Source organism: Triticum urartu, chromosome 6A, assembly GCF_056163025.1.
Source record: "Triticum urartu cultivar PI428250 chromosome 6A, HENAU_Tu73, whole genome shotgun sequence".
In the NCBI taxonomy this organism is placed as follows: domain Eukaryota; kingdom Viridiplantae; phylum Streptophyta; class Magnoliopsida; order Poales; family Poaceae; genus Triticum; species Triticum urartu.
Window position 1 is genome coordinate 505,218,044 of NC_141878.1, and position 20,520 is coordinate 505,238,563.

Consider the following 20,520-nt stretch of genomic DNA (forward strand, 5'->3'; position numbering starts at 1 on the left):
GAACTACTCCCTCCTCGTCATGGATAGCGCCAGGATGATGAAGATGGCCACCGAAGATGGATCCCCCCTCCGACAGGGTACCGAAAAGGGGTTCCGATTGGTTTTTCGTGGTTCTGGAGGCTTGTGGCGGCGGAACTCCCGATCTATCTTCTGTTCTGGAAGTTTTAGGGTACGACGGTATATATGGATGAAAGGAGTACGTCGGTGGAGCTACGGGGGCCCCACGAGGCAGGGGGGCGCGCCCAGGGGGGAGGGCGCGCCCCCACCCTCGTGAGCACCTCCCGTATCTTCTGATGTGGGGTCCAAGTCCATCAGGTGGGTTTCCTTCCAAAAATAACTTCTCTAGTTGATTTCGTTCCGTTTTGACTCCGTCTGATATTCCTTTTCCTCGAAACACTGAAATAGGCATAAAACAGCAAATCTGGGCTGGGTCTCTGGTTAATAGGTTAGTCCCAAAAATAATATAAAAGTGGAAAATAAAGCCCAATATTGCCTAAAACAGTAGATAATATAGCATGGAGCAATCAAAAATTATAGATACGTTGGAGACGTATCACATGTCATCACAATAATCATCATAGATAGCAACTTTGTTCTCATAATCAATTGGAACCTCTTCCAAAATAGTGGATTCATCACTAAATAAAGTCATGACCTCTCCAAATCCACTTTCATAATTATCAAAATAAGATTCAACACCCTCCAAAATAGTGGGATCATTACTTCTTAAAGCTGACACTCTTCAAAACCCACTTTCATCAACATAATTATCATAAATAGGAGGCATACTATCATCATAATAAATATTCTCATCAAAACTTGGGGACAAAAAATATCATCTTCATCAAACATAGCATCCCCAAGCTTGTGGCTTTGCATATCATTAGCATCATGGATATTCAAATAATTCATACTAACAACATTGCAATCATGCTCATCATCCAAAGATTTAGTGCCAAACATTTTAATACATTCTTCTTCTAACACTTTGGCACAATTATCGGAATCCTTATTTTCACGAAAGACATTAAAAAGATGAAGCATATGAGGAAACCTTAATTCCATTTTTTGTAGTTTTCTTTTATAGACTAAACTAGTGATAAAACAAGAAACAAAAAGATTCGATTGCAAGATCTAAAGATATACCTTCAAGTGCTAACCTCCCCGGCAACGGCGCTAGAAAAGACCTTGATGTCTACTACACAACCTTCTTCTTGTAGACGTTGTTGGGCCTCCAAGTGCAGAGGTTTGTAGGACAGTAGCAAATTTCCCTCAAGTGGATGACCTAAGGTTTATCAATCCGTGGGAGGCGTATGATGAAGTTGGTCTCTCTCAAACAACCCTGCAACCAAATAACAGAGTCTCTTGTGTCCCCAACACACCCAATACAATGGTAAATTGTACAGGTGCACTAGTTTGGCGAAGAGATGGTGATGCAAGTGCAATATGGATGGTAGATATAGGTTTTTGTAATCTGAAAAATATAAAAACAGCAAGGTAACTAATGATAAAATTGAGCGAAAATGGTATTGCAATGCGTTGAAACAAGGCCTAGGGTTCATACTTTCACTAGTGCAAGTTCTCTCAACAATAATAACGTAATTGGATCATATAACTATCCCTCAACATGCAACAAAGAGTCACTCCAAAGTCACTAATAGCGGAGAAGAAACAAGGAGATTACTGTAGGGTACGAAACCACCTCAAAGTTATCCTTTCTGATCGATCTATTAAAGAGTCCGTAGTAAAATAACATGAAGCTATTATTTCCGTTCGATCTATCCTAGAGTTCGTACTAGAATAACACCTTAAGACGGAAATCAACCAAAACCGTAATGTCACCTAGATACTCCAATGTCACCTCAACTATCCGCGGGTATGATTGTATGATATGCATCACACAATCTCAGATTCATCTATTCAACCAACACAAAGAACTTCAAAGAGTGCCCCAAAGTTTCTACCGGAGAGTCAAGACGAAAACGTGTGCCAACCCCTATGCATAAGTTCACGAGGTCACGGAACTCGCAAGTTGATCACCAAAACATACATCAAGTGGATCACGTGAATATCCCATTGTCACCACAGATAAGCACATGCAAGACATACATCAAGTGTTCTCAAATCCTTAAAGACTCAATCCGATAAGATAACTTCAAAGGGAAAACTCAATCCATTACAAGAGAGTAGAGGGGGAGAAACATCATAAGATCCAACTATAATAGCAAAGCTCGCGATACATCAAGATCATGCCGAATCAAGAACATGAGAGAGAGAGGGAGAGATCAAACACATAGCTACTGGTACATACCCTCAGCCCCGAGGGTGAACTACTCCCTCCTCGTCATGGAGAGCGCCAGGATGATGAAGATGGCCACCGGAGAGGGATTCCCCCTCTGACAGGGTGCCGGAACGGGTCTAGATTGGTTTTCGGTGGCTACGGAGGTTTGAGGCAGCGGAACTCCCGATCTAGGTTATTTTCTGGAGGTTTCTGTATTTATAGGAATTTTTGGCGCTGGGAACAAGTCAGGGGGCTCCTCAAGTCGTCCATGAGATAGGGCAACGCGCCCGGGGGGTAGGGCTCGCCTCCCACCCTCGTGGACGCCCCGGGACTCTTCTGACTCAACTCTTTTACTCCCGGGGCTTCTTTTGGTCCATAAAAAAATCATCAAAAATTTGCATGTCAATTAGACTCCGTTTGGTGTTCCTTTTCTGTAGAACTCAAAAACAAGGAAAAAACAGAAACTGGCACTGGGCTCTAGGTTAATAGGTTAGTCCCAAAAATCATATAAAATACCATATAAATGCATATAAAGCATCCTAGATGGATAATATAATAGCATGGAGGAATCAAAAATTATAGATACGTTGGAGACGTGTCATGCCCACCGGGGCTGAACGGCAGGCCGAGATCTCGCGCATCCGCCCGTCACTGTCGGAGGTGCAGCGGAGTGAGCCGAGGTACGCCGCCGACAGCCATACAATGTGGACGAGGTACTTCAAGCGCCGCCACGAAGACCAGATCGCCTCCGCCAACGGCATCATCCCCCGCGGCCACTTCAACGCCGACGGGCGGCGCGAGTGGTGGGGCGTTCCCGGCCGCACCCTCATGGCCGTCCTCGAGCACATCGAGACTGGCAACATGCCGCGCTCAAGTACCTGGCGCGCCCGTCCTTCTCTCACCGCTGTGGCAGCTCCTGGACACCGCGGCGAATTGATGCGGTGACCTCCTCATCGTCGGGCTACGATTCGCTCTCCTCCAGGTCGTTGGCGCTCCGCCCCGTCAAGTCGGAGCCGCAGGAGACGCCGCTTGGGCGCCGCACCCGCAGCGGCGCCCTCGTCATCAACGAGGGCGGCACGCGGAGATGGCTGCCGACGACGAGACCGCCCTCAAGTGGGCGAAGGCGGACTACTGTTGGGGAACGTAGCACGCAATTTCAAAAAAAAAATCCTACGATCACGCAAGATCTATCTAGGATAAGCATAGCAACGAGACGGGAGAGTATGTCCACGTACCCTACTAGACCGAAAGCGGAAGCGTTATGTAACGCGGTTAATGTAGTCGAACGTCTTCACGATCCAACCGATCCAAGTACCGAACGTACGACACCTCCGTCTTCAGCACACGTTCAGCACGATGACGTCCCTCGAGCTCATTATCCAGTAGAGGGTCGAGGGAGAGTGCCGTCAACACGACAATATGGCGATGGTGTTGGTGATGTGATCCGCGCAGGGCTTCGCCTAAGCACTACGACAATATAACCGAGGTGGTAAACTGTGGAGAGGGGCACCGCACACGGCTGAGGAACAATTGATGTGCTTTGGGGTACCCCCTGCCCCATATATAAAGGAGGAGGGGAGGAGGCGGCCGGCCTAGGGGGCGCACCAAAGGGGGGAGTCCAACTAGGACTCCCAACCCTAGTTGTACTCCCTTTCCTTTTCCGAAGAGGGGAAGAGGGAAGGGAGAGGAAGAGGAGAGGGAAAGGGGGGGCGCGCCCCCTCCCTAGTCCAATTTGGACTCCCTATAGGAGGGGGCGCGGCTACCCCTTGTGGGCTGCCTCCCCTCAACCCTATGGCCCATGTAGGCCCAATATTCCTCCGGGAGGGTTCCGGTAACCCCTCGGTACTTCGCAAAAATACCCGAATCACTCGGAACCATTCCGATGTCCAAATACAACCTACTAATATATGAATCTCTACCTCTCTACCATTCCGAGACTCCTCGTCATGTCTATGATCTCATCCGGGACTCCGAACAAACTTCAGTCACCAAAACACATAACTCATAATACAAATCGTCAACGAACATGAAGCGTGCGGACCCTACGGGTTCGAGAACTATGTAGACATGGCCGAGACATATCTCCGGTCAATAACCAATAGCAGAATGTGGATTCTCATATTGGCTCCTACATATTCTACGAAGATCTTTATTGGTCAAACCGCATAACAACATACGTCATTCCCCTTTGAAAGATCGTGGATGTCGCCTAGAGGGGGGGGGTGAATAGGCGTTTTAAAATAATTATGGTTTAGGCTTGAACAAATGCGGAATAAACCTAGCGGTTTGTCAAGCACAAAACCTAAAACAACTAGGCTCACCTATGTGCACCAACAACTTATGCTAAGCAAGATAAACTACTAGGTGATAGCAAGATATATGACAAGAAACAATATGGCTATCACAAAGTAAAGTGCATAAGTAAAGAGCTCGGGTAAGAGATAACCGAGGCACGCAGAGACGACGATGTATTCCGAAGTTTGCACCCACCCGGATGCTAATCTCCGTTTGGAGTGGTGTGGAGGCACAATGCTCCCCAAGAAGCCACTAGGGCCACCGTAATCTCCTCACGCCCTTGCACAATGCAAGATGCCGTGATTCCACTAAGGGACCCTTGAGGACGGTCACCGAACCCATACAAATGGCAACCCTTGGGGCGGTCACCGAACCCATACACTTTGGCAACCCTTGGGGGCGGTCACCGAAGGCCGTCAAATTGCTCGGGGCGAGCTCCACAACCTAATTGGAGACCCCGACGCTTGCCCGGAGCTCTACACCACAATGATTGAGCTCTGAACAACACCAACCGTCTAGGGCGCCCAAGCACCCAAGAGGAACAAGCTCAAGGGTACCAAGCACCCAAGAGTAATAAGCTTCTCAACTTGTAACTTCCACGTATCACCATGGAGAACTCAAACTGATGCACCAAATGCAATGGCAAGGGCACACGGAGTGCCCAAGTCCTTCTCTCACAAATACCACCAAAGCAACTAATGCTAGGGAGGAAAATGAGAGGAAGAACAAGAAGGAGAACACCAAGAACTCCAAGATCTAGATCCAAGGGGTTCCCCTCTCATAGAGGAGAAAGTGATTGGAGGAAATATGGATCTAGATCTCCTCTCTCTTTTCCCTCAAAAACTAGCAAGAATCCATGGAGGGATTGAGAGTTAGCAAGCTCGAAGAAGGTCAACAATGGGGGAAGAACACGAGTTTAAAGGATAAGGTTCAATGGGGAAGAAGACCCCCTTTTATAGGAGCTCCTGAATCCAACCGTTATGTGCTCAGTCCGCGCACGAGTGGTACTACCGCCCGGGCGGTAGAACACAGAGAGCGGAGCAAAGCAAAGGGCGAGGCAGAGCCGTATGAGCGGCACTACCGCTGGGGCCAGTGGTACCGCCGCTTGGCCCAGCAGTACTCCCACACACGAGCGGCACAACTGCTCCTACTGCCGCTACCACTGCCGCTGAACCCGACACGAGAAAACCACATCTTGAGTCGAGGCGGTACCAGCGCGGAACCAGAGCCGTACTACCGCTTATGGCCATGGGCGGTTCTTCCGTTGTGAGATAGCGGTACTACCGCTTGTGGCGATACGCGGTACTGCCGCTCTGGCCCCGCGGACTACTGCTGGCACCAAACATATGCCACTTCCATGAAAACAAGTATACTCCAAGGAAAACTAGAACTGCCATAACTTCTGCAAATGAGCTCTGAATCGAGCAAGCTCAAGCTTGTTGGAAACAAGACGACGAGTAGCATCAAAACAGCGACAGAGAAGAACCGACATAACCTCCAACAAATAGAGGAGTGAAACCTCCAACAGAGAAGAACCGACATAACCTCCAACGCGGAAAACATCATAGAAGATGTGAGTGAACTCCGTTTTCGATGAACTCGAGCTTGTCATCAAGATGACCATAAGCTCCAAAACTCTCAAAGAGAACCAAACAAGAATCAAGAAAGATGATTCAAGGATGCAATGGTTTGCGCTCTCTACGAACGATACGATCAAGCTACTCATCGAGAGCCCCCCTTGATAGTACGACAATCGATCCTATAACCCGATCTCCCAACTACCACTATCAGACCGGTAAAATAGAAAACCTATCAAGGGCGAACCTTTGTCTTGCACATAGTCCACTTGAGCTAGATGATGATCTTGACTTCCTCAAGTTGGACCACCTTTCTTGATTGTGTTGGCTCGATGAAGACTAGTTGATTGCTTCCACATACTCCACTATGGGTGAGCCACTCTTCAGCACATCTTCATAAATCCATTATTACCATAATGGACGGCAAGCTTCAAGCATTTTATCTCTTCATGATGCTCCACTTGAACTTTCACATCGCAACCTAACCCCACAAAGAACTCTCACGAAAACTATGGGTTAGAAAACAAAGCGTAATGGACAATGCTTACCATACCATGGGATCACTTGATCCCTCAGTACATCTTGTATGCTTTGTGTGTTGATCAACTTGATTCATTCTTGACTTAATCTTGATCAACCTTGAATCTTTCCAATTCTCTTCATTTGGATGATGTCTTGAAGGTAGACATGAATGATCACACAATCTTCTTCTTCAAGACATGCTTGCAATAAGCTCAACACTCACATGACCAATCTTTGGATAATTCCTTGAATAGCACATAGGTCGACACAAACTCTCCTTGAAACCAACAGATGTACTCCAAGAAAAGCCTTTGGACAAAACCTTCAAATATAACTCAAGGCAACCATTAGTCCATAGAGATTGTCATCAATTACCAAAACCAAACATGGGGGCACCACATGTTCTTTCACCTTTGTCATCGGTATGTTACTTGCCCGAGATTCGATCGTCGGTATCATCATACCTAGTTCAATCACGTTACCGACAAGTCCCTTTACTCGTTCCGCAATGCATCATCCTGTAACTAACTCATTAGTCACATTGCTTGCAAGGCTTATAGTCATGTGCATTACCGAGAGGGCCCGAATATACCTCTATGATACTCGGAGTGACAAATCCTAATCTCGATCTATGCCAACTCAACAAACACCTTCGGAGACACCTGTAGAGCAACTTTATAATCACCAAGTTATGTTGTGACGTTTAATAGTACATAAGGTGTTCCTCTGGTATTCCGGAGTTGCATAATCTCATAGCCAGAGGAATATGTATAAGTCATGAAGAAAGCAATAGCAATAAAACTTAACGATCATTATGCTAAGCTAACGGATGGGTCTTGTTGATAACCCACAAGTATAGGGGATCGCAACAGTTTTTGAGGGTAGAGTATTCAACCCAAATTTATTGATTCGACACAAGGGGAGCCAAAGAATATTCTCAAGTATTAACAGTTGAGTTGTCAATTCAACCGCACCTGAAAGACTTAATATCTGCAGCAAAGTATTTAGTAGCAAAGTAATATGGAAGTAATGGTAATGGTGGCAAAGATAATAGTAATAGTTTTTGTAGTGATTGTAACAGTGGCAATGGAAAAGTAACTAAGCAAAGATCAATATGTGAAAATCATGTAAGCATTGGATCAGTGATGGATAATTATGTCGGATGCGATTCCTCATGCAACAATTATAACATAGGGTGACATGGAACTAGCTCTAGTTCATCAATGTAATGTAGGCATGTATTCCGGATATAGTCATACGTGCTTATGGAAAAGAACTTGCATGACATCTTTTTTCCTACCCTCCGGTGGCAGCGGGGTCCTATTGGAAACTAAGGGATATTAAGGCCTTCTTTTAATAGAGCACTGGACCAAAGCATTAACACTTAGTGAATACATGAACTCCTCAAACTACGGTCATCACCAGGAGTGTTTCCGATTATTGTCACTTCGGGGTTACCGGATCATAACACATAGTAGGTGACTATTGACTTGCAAAATAGGATCAAGAACTCACATATATTCATGGAAACATAATAGGTTTGGATCTGAAATCATGGCACTCGGGCCCTAGTGACAAGCATTAAGCATAGCAAAGTCATAGCAACATCAATCTCAGAACATGATGGATACTAGGGATCAAACCCAAACAAAACTAACTCGATTACATGATAAATCTCATCCAACCCATCACCATCCAGCAAGCCTATGATGGAATTACTCATGCACGGCGGTCAGCATCATGAAATTGGTGATGGAGGAAGGTTGTTGATGATGATGGCGATAGATTCCCCTCTCTGGAGCCCCGAACGGACTCCAGATCATCCCTCTCAAGAGAGATTAGCGCATGGCAGTGGCTCCATATCATAAAACACGATGAATCCTTCTCCCTAATTTTTTTCTCCCGGAACGTGAATATATAGAGTTGGCGTTGAGGTCGGTGGAGCCTCAGGGGGCCCATGAGACAAGGGGCGCGCCCCCACCCTTGTGGACAGGGTGTGGGCCCCCTAACATTGATTCATTCGCCAGTATTTTTTAGATATTCCAAAAATATTCTCCGTGAAGTTTCGGGTCATTCCGAGAACTTTTATTTATGCACAAAAATAACACCATGGCAATTCTGCTGAAAACAGCGTCAGTCCGGGTTAGTTCCATTCAAATCACGCAAGTTAGAGTCCAAAGAAAGGTCAAAAGTGTTTGGAAAAGTAGATACGATGGAGACGTATCAACTCCCCCAAGCTTAAACCTTTGCTTGTCCTCAAGCAATTAAGTAGACAAACTGAAAGTGATAAAGAAAAACTTTTACAAATTCTGTTTGATCTTGTTGTTGTAAATATGTAGAGCCAGGATTCAAGTTTTCAACAAAGATTATGAACTAACCATATTCACAATAACACTTAGGTCTCATGTTTACTCACATCAATAGCATAATCAACAAGCGAGCAATAATAATAAATTTAGGATGACAACACTTTCTCAAAACAATTGTTATATGATATAACAAGATGGTATCTCGCTAGCCCTTTCTAAGACCGCAAAACATAAATGCAGAGCACCTTTGAAGATCAAGGACTGACTAAACATTGTAATTCATGGTAAAAGAGATCCAGTCATAGTCATACTCAATGTAAACTAATAGTAATACATGCAAATGACAACGATGCTCTCCAACTGGTGCTTTTTAATAAGAGGATAATGACTCAACATAAAAGTAAATAGATAGGCCCTTCTCAGAGGGAAGCAATGATTTGTAGAGGTGCCGGAGCTCGATTTTGAAATAGAGATGAACCATATTTTGAGTGGTATACTTTCATTGTCAACATAACAACCGACATATCTCGATATCTTCCATGCTACACACATTATAGGCGGTTCCCAAGAAGAATGTTAAAGTTTATACTCCCCCTACCACCAACAAACATCAATCCATGGCTTGTCCGAAACAAAGGGTGCCTCCAACTAACAACAATCTTGGGGGAGTTTTGTTTGCAATTATTTTAATTTAAGCATGGGAGTGGGCATCCCGGTTACCAACCATTTTCTCGTGAATGAGGAGCGGAGTCCACTCCTCTTGAGAATAACCCACCTAGCATGGAAGATATAGACAGCCCTAGTTGATACATGAGCTATTCGAGCATACAAAACAGAATTTCATTTGAAGGTTTAGAGTTTGGCACATACAAATTTACTTGGAATGACATGTAGATACTGCATATAGGAAGGTATGGTGGACTCATATGGAATAACTTTTGGGGTTTATGGAGGTGGATGCACAAGCAGTATTCCCGCTTAGTACAAGTGAAGGGTAGAAAGAGAATGGGAAGCGACCAGCTAGAGAACGATAACAGTCATGAACATGCATTAAAATTAATCAACACTGAGTGCAAGCATGAGTAGAATATAATTCACCATGAACATAAATATCGTGGAGGCTGTGTTGATTTTGTTTCAACTACATGCGTGAAAATGTGCCAAGTCAAGCCACTTGAATCGTTCAAAGGAGGATACCACCCTATCATACCACATCACAACCATTTTAATAGCATGTTGGCACGCAAGGTAAACCATTATAAACTCATAGCTAATTAAGCATGGCATGAGCAACTATAAACTCTAATTGTCATTGCAAACATGTTTCATTCATAATAGGCTGAATCAGGAATGATGAACTAATCATATTTACAAAACAAGATAGGTCGAGTTCATACCAGCTTCTCTCATCTCAATAAGTCCATCATATTTAAGGAAATATGCCTTAGAGGCAATAATAAAGTTATTATTTATTTCCTTATATCATGATAAATGTTTATTATTCATGCTAGAATTGTATTAACCGGAAACATGATACATGTATGAATACATAGACAAACAGAGTGTCACTAGTATGCCTCTACTTGACTAGATCGTTAATCAAAGATGGTTATGTTTCCTAGCCATAGACAAAGAGTTGTCATTTGATTAACAGGATCACATCATTAGGTGTCGGAGTAAATAGCCATGGGTAGCCTAGCCGGCTTCCCCTGGCCCTTCTGAAAAAGTTACGAGCCCGCCCGGCTCTCAAGAACCAAAGACATGGGGCCGCCTTCCCCTTGCTGGCTGCCGCCCAGGCCGGCTTTCGGAAGGCGGTCCGACTTTAGCCCTCATGAGAAGGCCGACTCCAAGAAGCCGGCCATGAGGAGGCCGACTCCAAGAAGCCGGCTCCCATAAATCGGTCAAGACCATACCCACAAAGTTTGCACCCACCTAACGGCGGTGCGACGGGGCGTGGCTACAGTGAAGCCTGCCACCCCCAATCCCAGAGCACGCCTGGCGCAGTGCGCCGTACGGGGTAGGCATGACCCGTCCGGCGCGGCACTGTTGCCATGTTGGCCCTGGCGTCACCCACGACGGGCCGCCAGCGTGGCCCATAGACGGTGGGCCCCTTTGAGCAGAGAGACGTCCAAAGGCGGCCACGCCTCCAACCAGTCGGCCCAAGACAGAGCCGGCTCCCTGCAGCCGGCTTGCCGCCTCCCTCGAAGAAGACACCCCATTAAGGAGATAAGACGCGGTGAGGCTACAGCGATCGCCTGACAGGCGGCGGTACTGTAGCCGTGCTTACCACGACGAAGCCCACGTCAACAAGATGGAGCCACAGTAACCAGCCGCCGACCAGGCCCTGGACAGTGGGGCCTGCCTGTCGACCAAGGGGCCGGCAGCCGGCGGGACCCACCAGTCGGCGGGCCCCAGCAGCCAGCGCAGAAGCCGGCGAGCGCAGTCACAGACGGCTGGGCCCCATGCCCAGTCGGATTACCATTGTACCCCCGGGGGGTAGGCCTATATAAACCCCCCGGAGCACCCATGCAAAGGGTTCGACCCCTTGCTAGTCCTAGACACCACACAAGGAGAAGAAGCAGGCTAGCCGAGCCCTTCTTCCTCCTCCCACCAAACAGCTCAAGGAGCGTTGTGTAGCTACTTGATTCATCTAGTGAACATGCGGAGACCCCGCAGAGCAGCAGTAGGGGTGTTATCTCCACGGAGAGCCCCGAAGCTGGGTAAGATCCGCCGGTGTGCATGTCTTCGCCTTATCCCGCTTCCAGGCACCGGCGATGTCTTACTGGCTCCCACAATGATAAGCCACCCGTTGGCATATGTCGCACCTACCGCCCGACATTTGGCGCCCACCGTGGGGCCAGGTGCACCGTCGTCCGGAGACCTGTTCTGGACGGGAACCTTATTCCTCCCCCGCGAGCGTAGCCAGCCCGGCACGCCCGATGGCGCTTGCCACGACGCGCTGCAAGGCGTCACCAGCATCTGCGCGGCGAGCAGCCTCGCCGATCTCCTTGATGAAACTCTCATCTCCGGCGAGCTCGCCTTCGACGCCAGCAGCATCTCCGATGGGCTGCACGACCTCGTCATAGCCCAAGGTACGCCTTCCTCCTCCTCCTTCCGCCCACTTCTCTTCTCCATCTCCTCTCATGCGGGGCAGCTTCGTGCTGCAGATCCAACCTCTTCTACCTTCGACCGACCACGGCTATGGCAACCAGAAGGCTATGTACGACGTGCTGGATGAGGAGGTGGACAACCTTGACGCCACCGCACAAGACGACCATGTTCATGTCGCCGCCGGAGGATGCCTGCCGGGACGGCCAGTTCCAGGTCGTGCCGAGGGCCCAGGCGCTACTGGACGCGGTGCCGCAGCCGCCACAGGCGATGGGGGAGAGGGGCATCCCTGAAGCTCTGAAGTTCTCCATTGCTCATGGTGAGTCTGCTTTGTCCTTGAGATGGGTATTTGTTTTGTGGCGTGAGATGAGCTTGTTTAATCTGTGCATGCTACACTTGCTAGTAGAAAAGAGTAGATAGTGGTGTGACACATGGCTGGGTTCGGCTCTCAGTAATTTAAGTTCCAGCATTCACACACAGAAAAATGTTTCAGTACAAATTTGGCAATGTTTATAGCATATGTAGACATAGAGAATGCAATTCTAGGAGAGCTTAGGTAATGTCAAGTGCACATAGTATGATCTTAGGTGTTTATCTCAGATAATAGGGTTATTACAAGAAAACCGTGTAATGCACCGTGAGAAGAGTATGATGTGCCATGCCCAATGAATTAGTTAAATATGTGCATGTTAGTAGAAAAGAGTAGAGAATGATGTGATACATGTGAATGACATAGGGTTTGGTTCAGCTCTCGGTAATTTAAGTTTCTGTATAAAATTTGGCGCTATCTGTACCTATTTCTCGACAAAGGTAGACAAATTTGGTATTGTTCAAAGAAAGGTAGTGTAACACCCTCGATGCGACTATAGCTCCCACGTGTCGAGGCACGACTTAGAGACATAATCGCATTGAAGGCATATGTCGCAAGTTAGGCAATCTTCACAACATCCCATGTAATATAAATAATAAAGGGGAGATAACATAGTTGGCTTACACTCGCCACGTCAATTAAGTAAATAAATAACATTACATCATCCAAACACTCATGGTCCGAGTACGGCGCCAAAATAAAAGATAACCCAACATGCGACACGGTCCCAATCACCCCCAACTGGGCACCACTACTGATCATCAGGAAAGGAAACATAGTAGCATTGAGAGTCTTCGTCGAACTCCCACTTGAGCTCATACGTGTCTGCTGGAGCGGAATCATCAGGCCCTGCATCTAGTGTAATAGTGATCTGTGAGCCACAGGGACTCAGCAATCTCGCACCCTCGCGATCAAGACTATTTAAGCTTATAGGTATGGCAAGGTAAATATATGTGGAGCTGCAGCAAGCGACTAGCAAGTATGGTGGCTAACTTATTCGCAAAAGAGAGCGAGAAGAGGAGGCAAAGCACGAGCGAGAAACTAGAGAGCAACCTGCGCAAGCATTACTCCAACACCGAGTCCACTTCCAGGACTTCACCGAGAAGAGGCCATCACGGTAACACACTCAGCTGATTCATTTTAATTAAGTTAAGGTTCAAGTTATCTACAACCGGACATTAACAAATTCCCATCTGCCCATAACCGCGGGCACGGCTTTCGAAAGTTCAAATCCCTGCAGGGGAGTCCCAACTTAGCCCATGACAAGCTCTCACGGTCAACGAAGGAATAGACCTCCTCCCAAGACGTTCCGATCAGACTTGGTATCTCGGTTACTCAAGACACTTCGATAGGTTAAAACATGACCAGCAACACCGCCCGAATGTGCCGACAAATCCCGATAGGAGCTGCACATATCTCTTTCTCAGGGCACACTCAGATGCGACATCCTACGAGTAAAACCAACCCTCAAGTTGCCCCGAGGTGGCCCCGCAGTCTACTCGGTCGGACCAACACTCAGAGGGGCACTGGCCCGGGGGGGTTAAATAAGATGACCCTCGGGCTCTGGAAACCCAAGGGAAAAAGAGGCTAGGTGGCAAATGGTAAAACCAAGATTGGGCATTGCTGGAAAAGCTTTAATCAAGGCGAACTATCAAGGGGTTCCCATTATAACCCAACCGCGTAAGGAACGCAAAATCCGGGAACATAACACCGATATGACAGAAACTAGGGCGGCAAGAGTGGAACAAAACACCAGGCGAGAGGCCGAGCCTTCCACCCTATACCAAGTATATATATGTATTAAGATAACAAGATAATATAATGATATCCCAACAAGTAAATAAATATTCCAACAAGGAATGGCCTCCAATCTTCACCTGCAACTAGCAACGCTATAAGAGGGGCTGAGCAAAGCGGTAACATAGCCAATCAACGGTTTGCTAGGACATGGTGGGTTAGAGGTTTGACATGGCAATTTGGGAGGCTTTAAAGCAAGTGGTAGGCATCGTAGCATTGGCTTAGCAAAAGAGCGAGCAAACTAGCATAGCAAAGATAGTAGTGATTTCGAGGGTATGATCATCTTGCCTGCACAGTTGTCAGAGTTGACTGGATCCTCGAAAGCAAACTCAACGGGCTCCTCGTTAGCGAACTCGTCTCCCTTCTCTACCCAAACAAGACAAACAAGCAACAAGGATACAATCAACCACGTGCAAGGATCAAACAAGATGATGCAAAGATGATATGCTATGCGGGATGCGATGCGGGATGCAAAATGCAAGATATGACAGGAAATGCAAGAACCTGGCCTCAACATGGGAATCCAAGTGTGCCACTGGAAAGATGAGATGACATCGCTTGAAAACGATATAAAGAACACCGGAATCGGAGTTACGGTTTGGAAATGGCAAGCGATTCAAATATGACACCGGTCTGCGATTTACAGCAAGTAGCCATCTAAATGCAATGGAATGAACATGTTAGAGCACCCAAACATGACAACAAAATACATGGCAGGGATGCATACAAGATGCTTAACAAAAGTCTAGCACTAAGCTATGGCCAATTCATCCATTAAAAGGTTCAAACAAGCATGGCAAAAATGCATATGACAAACAGATCTCAGACTTAGTGAAATTAACACTTGTCTGGAATTTCAGATCAGGTAGCACTCTTCGAAGTACGAAAACTACATGCTACAGGACCTTAAAATGGCAAAGTAAAGCATGGAATGGAGCTACTCAAAGAGCTTAACAAAAGTCCCTTAGTGACCTTCAGCCAAAAGGGATCAGAAAATACAATTGCAAGCATGTGAACATAGCAAAAACATAATCAGTTTTCAGACTTAGTGAAAACTGGCACTTGCTAAAATATAACTCGAGTAGGCATGTTTACGAGCTCGATGCACTCAATACGGAGAAAGTCATGATAAGCTAAGCCTACATCCATCAAGAAGGCACAAAATGCAAGCTGGACATGGCAAGAACAATAGCATAGCATGCACGGATCAACTACAACATCATCGGCAAAATTGCAAACAAGTTGACAATCTGCCCAGATTCACAAAGTAGCAAAAGTAGAGCTCGATTGACTCAATCTAGGGTGCTCCATAATTGCAAACAAAGACATGGATGGATAGAGCACTACAATATTAACAAAACATCCTTACTGATCATCCTCAAAAGAGGCACGGATCACTGGGAAACAACACGAACATATGGCATCATGAGATAAACAGATCAAGGACTGTGGAAATGCTAAGTCCCTGAAAACAGAATTATCGAGTGCACCCCTTTCCAAGCTCGTGCTAGTCACCACACACATCACAAAAATACATGGGTTGCACCTCTGGAAAGATGAAGAAACCCTTAACAAAACATATGTAGAGCATCAGGGCATATCATGCACACATTAATCATGGCAAAAATGACAAAATCCTAAATGGAGCAGCAGATCTGACAATTAACTCAAATAGCCCTCTTCTAACAGCATTTCGGGCATCAAGATGAACTAAAATGAAAATGATGCAATGTAATGAAATGATGTACTCTCTGAGATGAACATTTTGATATGCTATATGCATGAATCAGAGCTACGGATGCAAAGTTACGGAGCTACGAACATGAGCACTTGGATCTGGAAAAACCGGGGACTTAGTGAAAAAACCACCTCTCTCAGATCTAGGGTTTACTGTTCATGGCACACAAACCGAGGCGCGGTCGGGGCACTGTTCACCGGCGGCTGATCCGTCGGGGAGGCGGCCACCGGAGCGGATTCCGGCCGGCGCGGCGGCTTGGCGAGGCGGGGAGGATTGGCGGCGAGGCGGCGCGGCCGGGCAGCGAGGCGGCGCGGTGGCGGCGGAGCGGCACGGTGGCGGCGGAGCGGCGCGGTGGTGGCGGCGCGGTGCGGTGGTGACGGTGGAGCGACGCGGTGGCGCGGGAGGAAGGAGACGGCGGCGGGGCGACCGGGCGGGCGGCGCGCGCGGATGGCCCCGCGGGGGCCCGACCTGGGGTCGGCGGGCCGGAGGGGATGTGGTCCGGGTGGCGCCACGTGGAGCCTTCGGAGTGGCTGCGGGCGGTGGAGCGGACGCGTCCGGTCCATCCGGACGTGTCCGGCGGCGGCGGAGGAGATATTTTACGGTCTCGGGGAGGGGAATCCGAGATTTTCGAGGAGGACCTATTTATAGGCATAGAGGGAGCTAGGAGAGTCCAAATGAGGTGTGGTTTTCGGCCACGCGATCGTGATCGAACGCTCTAGATGATGGAGAAGACTTAGGGGTTTTGGGCCAAATTGGAGGGGTGTTGGGCTGCAACACACACGAGGCCTTTTCGGTCCCTCGGTTAACCGTTGGAGTATCAAACGTAGTCCAAATGATACGAAACTTGACAGGCGGTCTACCGGTAGTAAACCAAGGCCGCTAGGCAAGTCTCGGTCCAATATGGAAATGTTTAATCCCCACACACGAAAGAAAGCTAGAAATGACCACCGGAGGAGAACGAAGCGCCGGAATGCAAAACGGACAACGGGGAAAATGCTCGAATGCATGAGACGAACACGTATGCAAATGCAATGCACATGATGACATGATATGAGATGCATGACAACGACAACAACACACGGAGACAAAGACCCGAACCCGAGAAAATAAAATAACTTAACGCCGGAAACGGCAAGAGTTGGAGTACAAATTGGGAAAGTTACATCCGGGGTGTTACAACACTCCACTACTACGAAAGGATCTCGTCCCGAGATCTAGGACTGAAAGAACGCCGGGTACTCAGAACGGAGGTGGTCCTCGCATTCCCAGGTAGCTTCACGGTCGGAATGGTGTGACCACTTGACTTTGAGAAATTTGATTGACTTGTTGCGAGTCTTGCGTTCAGTCTCTTCAAGAATAGCAACTGGGTGCTCACGATAAGAGAGATCTTCTTGGAGCTCAATTTCCTCGAAGTTGACGGTGCGGTCAGGCATCTTAAAGCACTTTCGAAGCTGAGAGACATGGAACACGTCATGAACATTTGCAAAGTTTGAAGGAAGGTTGAGTTGATAGGCGAGGTCGCCTCTCTTGCCGACAATCTTGAAAGGTCCCACGTATCTAGGGGAAAGCTTCCCTTTGATACCGAAGCGACGAGTACCTTTCATAGGAGAGACGCGGAGGTAAACATGATCTCCGATCTCGAAAGCCAAATCACGGTGCTTACTATCATAGTAGCTGTTCTGACGGGATTGGGCTGCTTTGAGGTTATCATGAATAACTTTGCACATTTCTTCTGCCTCTGTGATTAAGTCATTACCCAAAAGTTGACGTTCACCGGTTTCAGACCAGTTGAGAGGGGTATGGCACTTCCTGCCATACAGAATTTCAAAAGGGGCCTTACCCGAACTTGCTTGAAAACTGTTGTTGTAGGAGAATTCAGCATAAGGAAGACAATCCTCCCACTTCATGCCGAAGGAGATCACACAAGCCCTGAGCATATCTTCAAGAATCTAGTTGACACGCTCGACTTGACCGCTAGTTTGAGGATGGAAAGCTGTGCTGAAGCGGATGTTGGTGCCCATGGCCTTCTGAAAAGAATCCCAAAACTTCGAGGTAAAGATGCTGCCACGGTCTGAAGAGATCACTTGAGGAATACCGTGCAGAGAGATAATACGAGAGGTATAGAGTTCCGCTAATTGAGCTGCAGTGATCGACTCTTTGATAGGCAGAAAGTGAGCCACTTTAGTGAGTTTGTCGATGACAACGAATATAGCATCATTGCCATGCTTGGACTTTGGAAACCCAGTCACGAAGTCCATTTCAATGTGGTCAAACTTCCATTCTGGAATGGCAAGAGGTTGGAGGAGACCAGCTGGCTTTTGGTGTTCTACCTTCACTCTTCTGCAGACATCACACTCATTCACGAATTGAGCAATCTCGCGCTTCATTCGAGTCCACCAATAAGCCTGCTTAAGGTCCTGATACATCTTCGTGCTCCCAGGGTGGATGGAGAGGAGAGAATTGTGAGCCTCGTTCATGATCACTTTACGAAGGTCACCTTTGGGTACAACAATACAATCCTCGAAGAAGAGAGTGTCCTTGTCATCAAGGCGGTAGCACTTGTACTTGGGTTGACTCTTGGCAATCCCAATCTTCACCTTTTTCACCATAGCATCAAGAAGCTGGGCTTGGCGAATCTGATCTTCCAAGGTAGGAGAGACTTGAAGGTTGGCGAGGAAACCTTGAGGAACAACTTGCAGATTAAGTTTGTGGAAAGCTTCACAAAGCTCGGGTTGATAAGGCTTAAGAATTAGACTGTTCTAGTAAGCTTTTCTGCTCAATGCATCAGCAATCACATTGGCCTTGCCTGGAGTATACTCGATACTCGGATTATACTCTTGAATCAATTCGACCCAACGAGTTTGCCTGAGGTTGAGATTAGGCTGAGTGAAGATGTACTTGAGACTCTTGTGATCAGTGAAAATGTCCACTTTTCTTCCCAATAGAAGATGTCTCCAAGTCAAAAGAGCATGCACAACTGTCGCCAACTCGAGATCATGAGTGGAGTAGTTCTTCTCATTTGGCTTCAACTGGCGAGAAGTATAAGAAACAACTTTCTTCTCTTGCATCAATACTGCGCCAAGACCTTGGAGAGAGGCATCACAAAAGACCTCGTACAGCTTGGATTCATCAGGCGGAGTCAGAACTGGAGCAGTGATCAATTTCTCTTTCAAAGTCTTGAAAGCAATATCACACTCCGGAGACCAAACGTACTTGACGTGCTTCTGGAGAAGATTAGAGAGAGGCTTCGTGATCTTAGAAAAGTTTTCAACGAATCTTCGGCAATAGCTTGCGAGACCGAGGAAGCTGCGGAGTTGCTTCACGTTCTGAGGAGGTTCCCAATTCACAATTGCAGACACCTTCTCAAGATTCACGGCAATGCCCTTGGCAGAGATGATACGACCAAGATAAAGAACCTCATCGAGCCAAAATTCACACTTGGAGAACTTGGCGTAGAACTTGTGTTCTCTGAGCTTATCAAGAACCAAATGCAAGTGCTTGGCATGATCTTCCTTGTTCTTCGAGAAAACCAGAATGTCTTCGAGATAGACCAAAACGAAGTCATTGGTGTAGGTGTTGAAGATGAAGTTCATCATGCGAGAGAAAGTCGGAGGAGCGTTGACGAGGCCAAAAGACATGACAGTGTATTCATATGAACCAAAGCTTGTCCTGAAAGCCGTCTTGGGAATATATTGCTCACGGATACGAATCTGATGATAACACATACGGAGATCAATCTTGGAGAATACTTGGGCACCTTTGAGTTGTTCGAATAGCTCATTGATGTTGGGAGGTGGGTATTTGTTCTTGATGGTCTTCTTGTTCAATGGACGGTAATCAACATAAAGTCGGTCCGTTCCATCCTTCTTCTTCACAAAAAGAACACCACAACCCCACAGAGAAGAACTAGGCCGGATGAGAACCATTTTCTCTTGAATATCGAGTTGCTTCTTCAGCCCCTTCAACTCTTCAGGTCCGAGCTTGTAAGGACGTTTGCACACAGGTTCCGTGCCAGGCTCAAGATCAATAACGAATTCAACTGGCCGGTGCGGAGGCATTCCTGGAAGCTCTTCTGGAAAGACGTCTTGATATTCGCAAACGACTGGAATTTGTGAGATGGCATCGAGTTCACCCTTCTCATTGAGAGAAAACAGACGGATGGTATCGTCACGAGCGGCAAAGACAATTATATCCTCAGACGAATGAGTCAATTGAATCTGCCTTGCTGCACAATCAAGCTGAGCCTTGTGCTTCGAAAGCCAATCCATCCCGAGAATAAGATCAATATCCGAATTACCAAGAACCACCGGAGAAGAGAGAAACTTGTAATCACCCAACGTGATAGAGATATCGGGAGCAACCAAACTAGAAGTCAAAAGCTTGCCGGGAAAACAACTTGCATGACTTTGGGCATGATCTCAGTATCAACATTGTGCTTCGATGCAAAAGGGCATGACAAAAAGGAATGCGATGCACCAGTGTCAAAAAAGAACTTTTGCAGGAATGTCATTAACAGGAAGGTT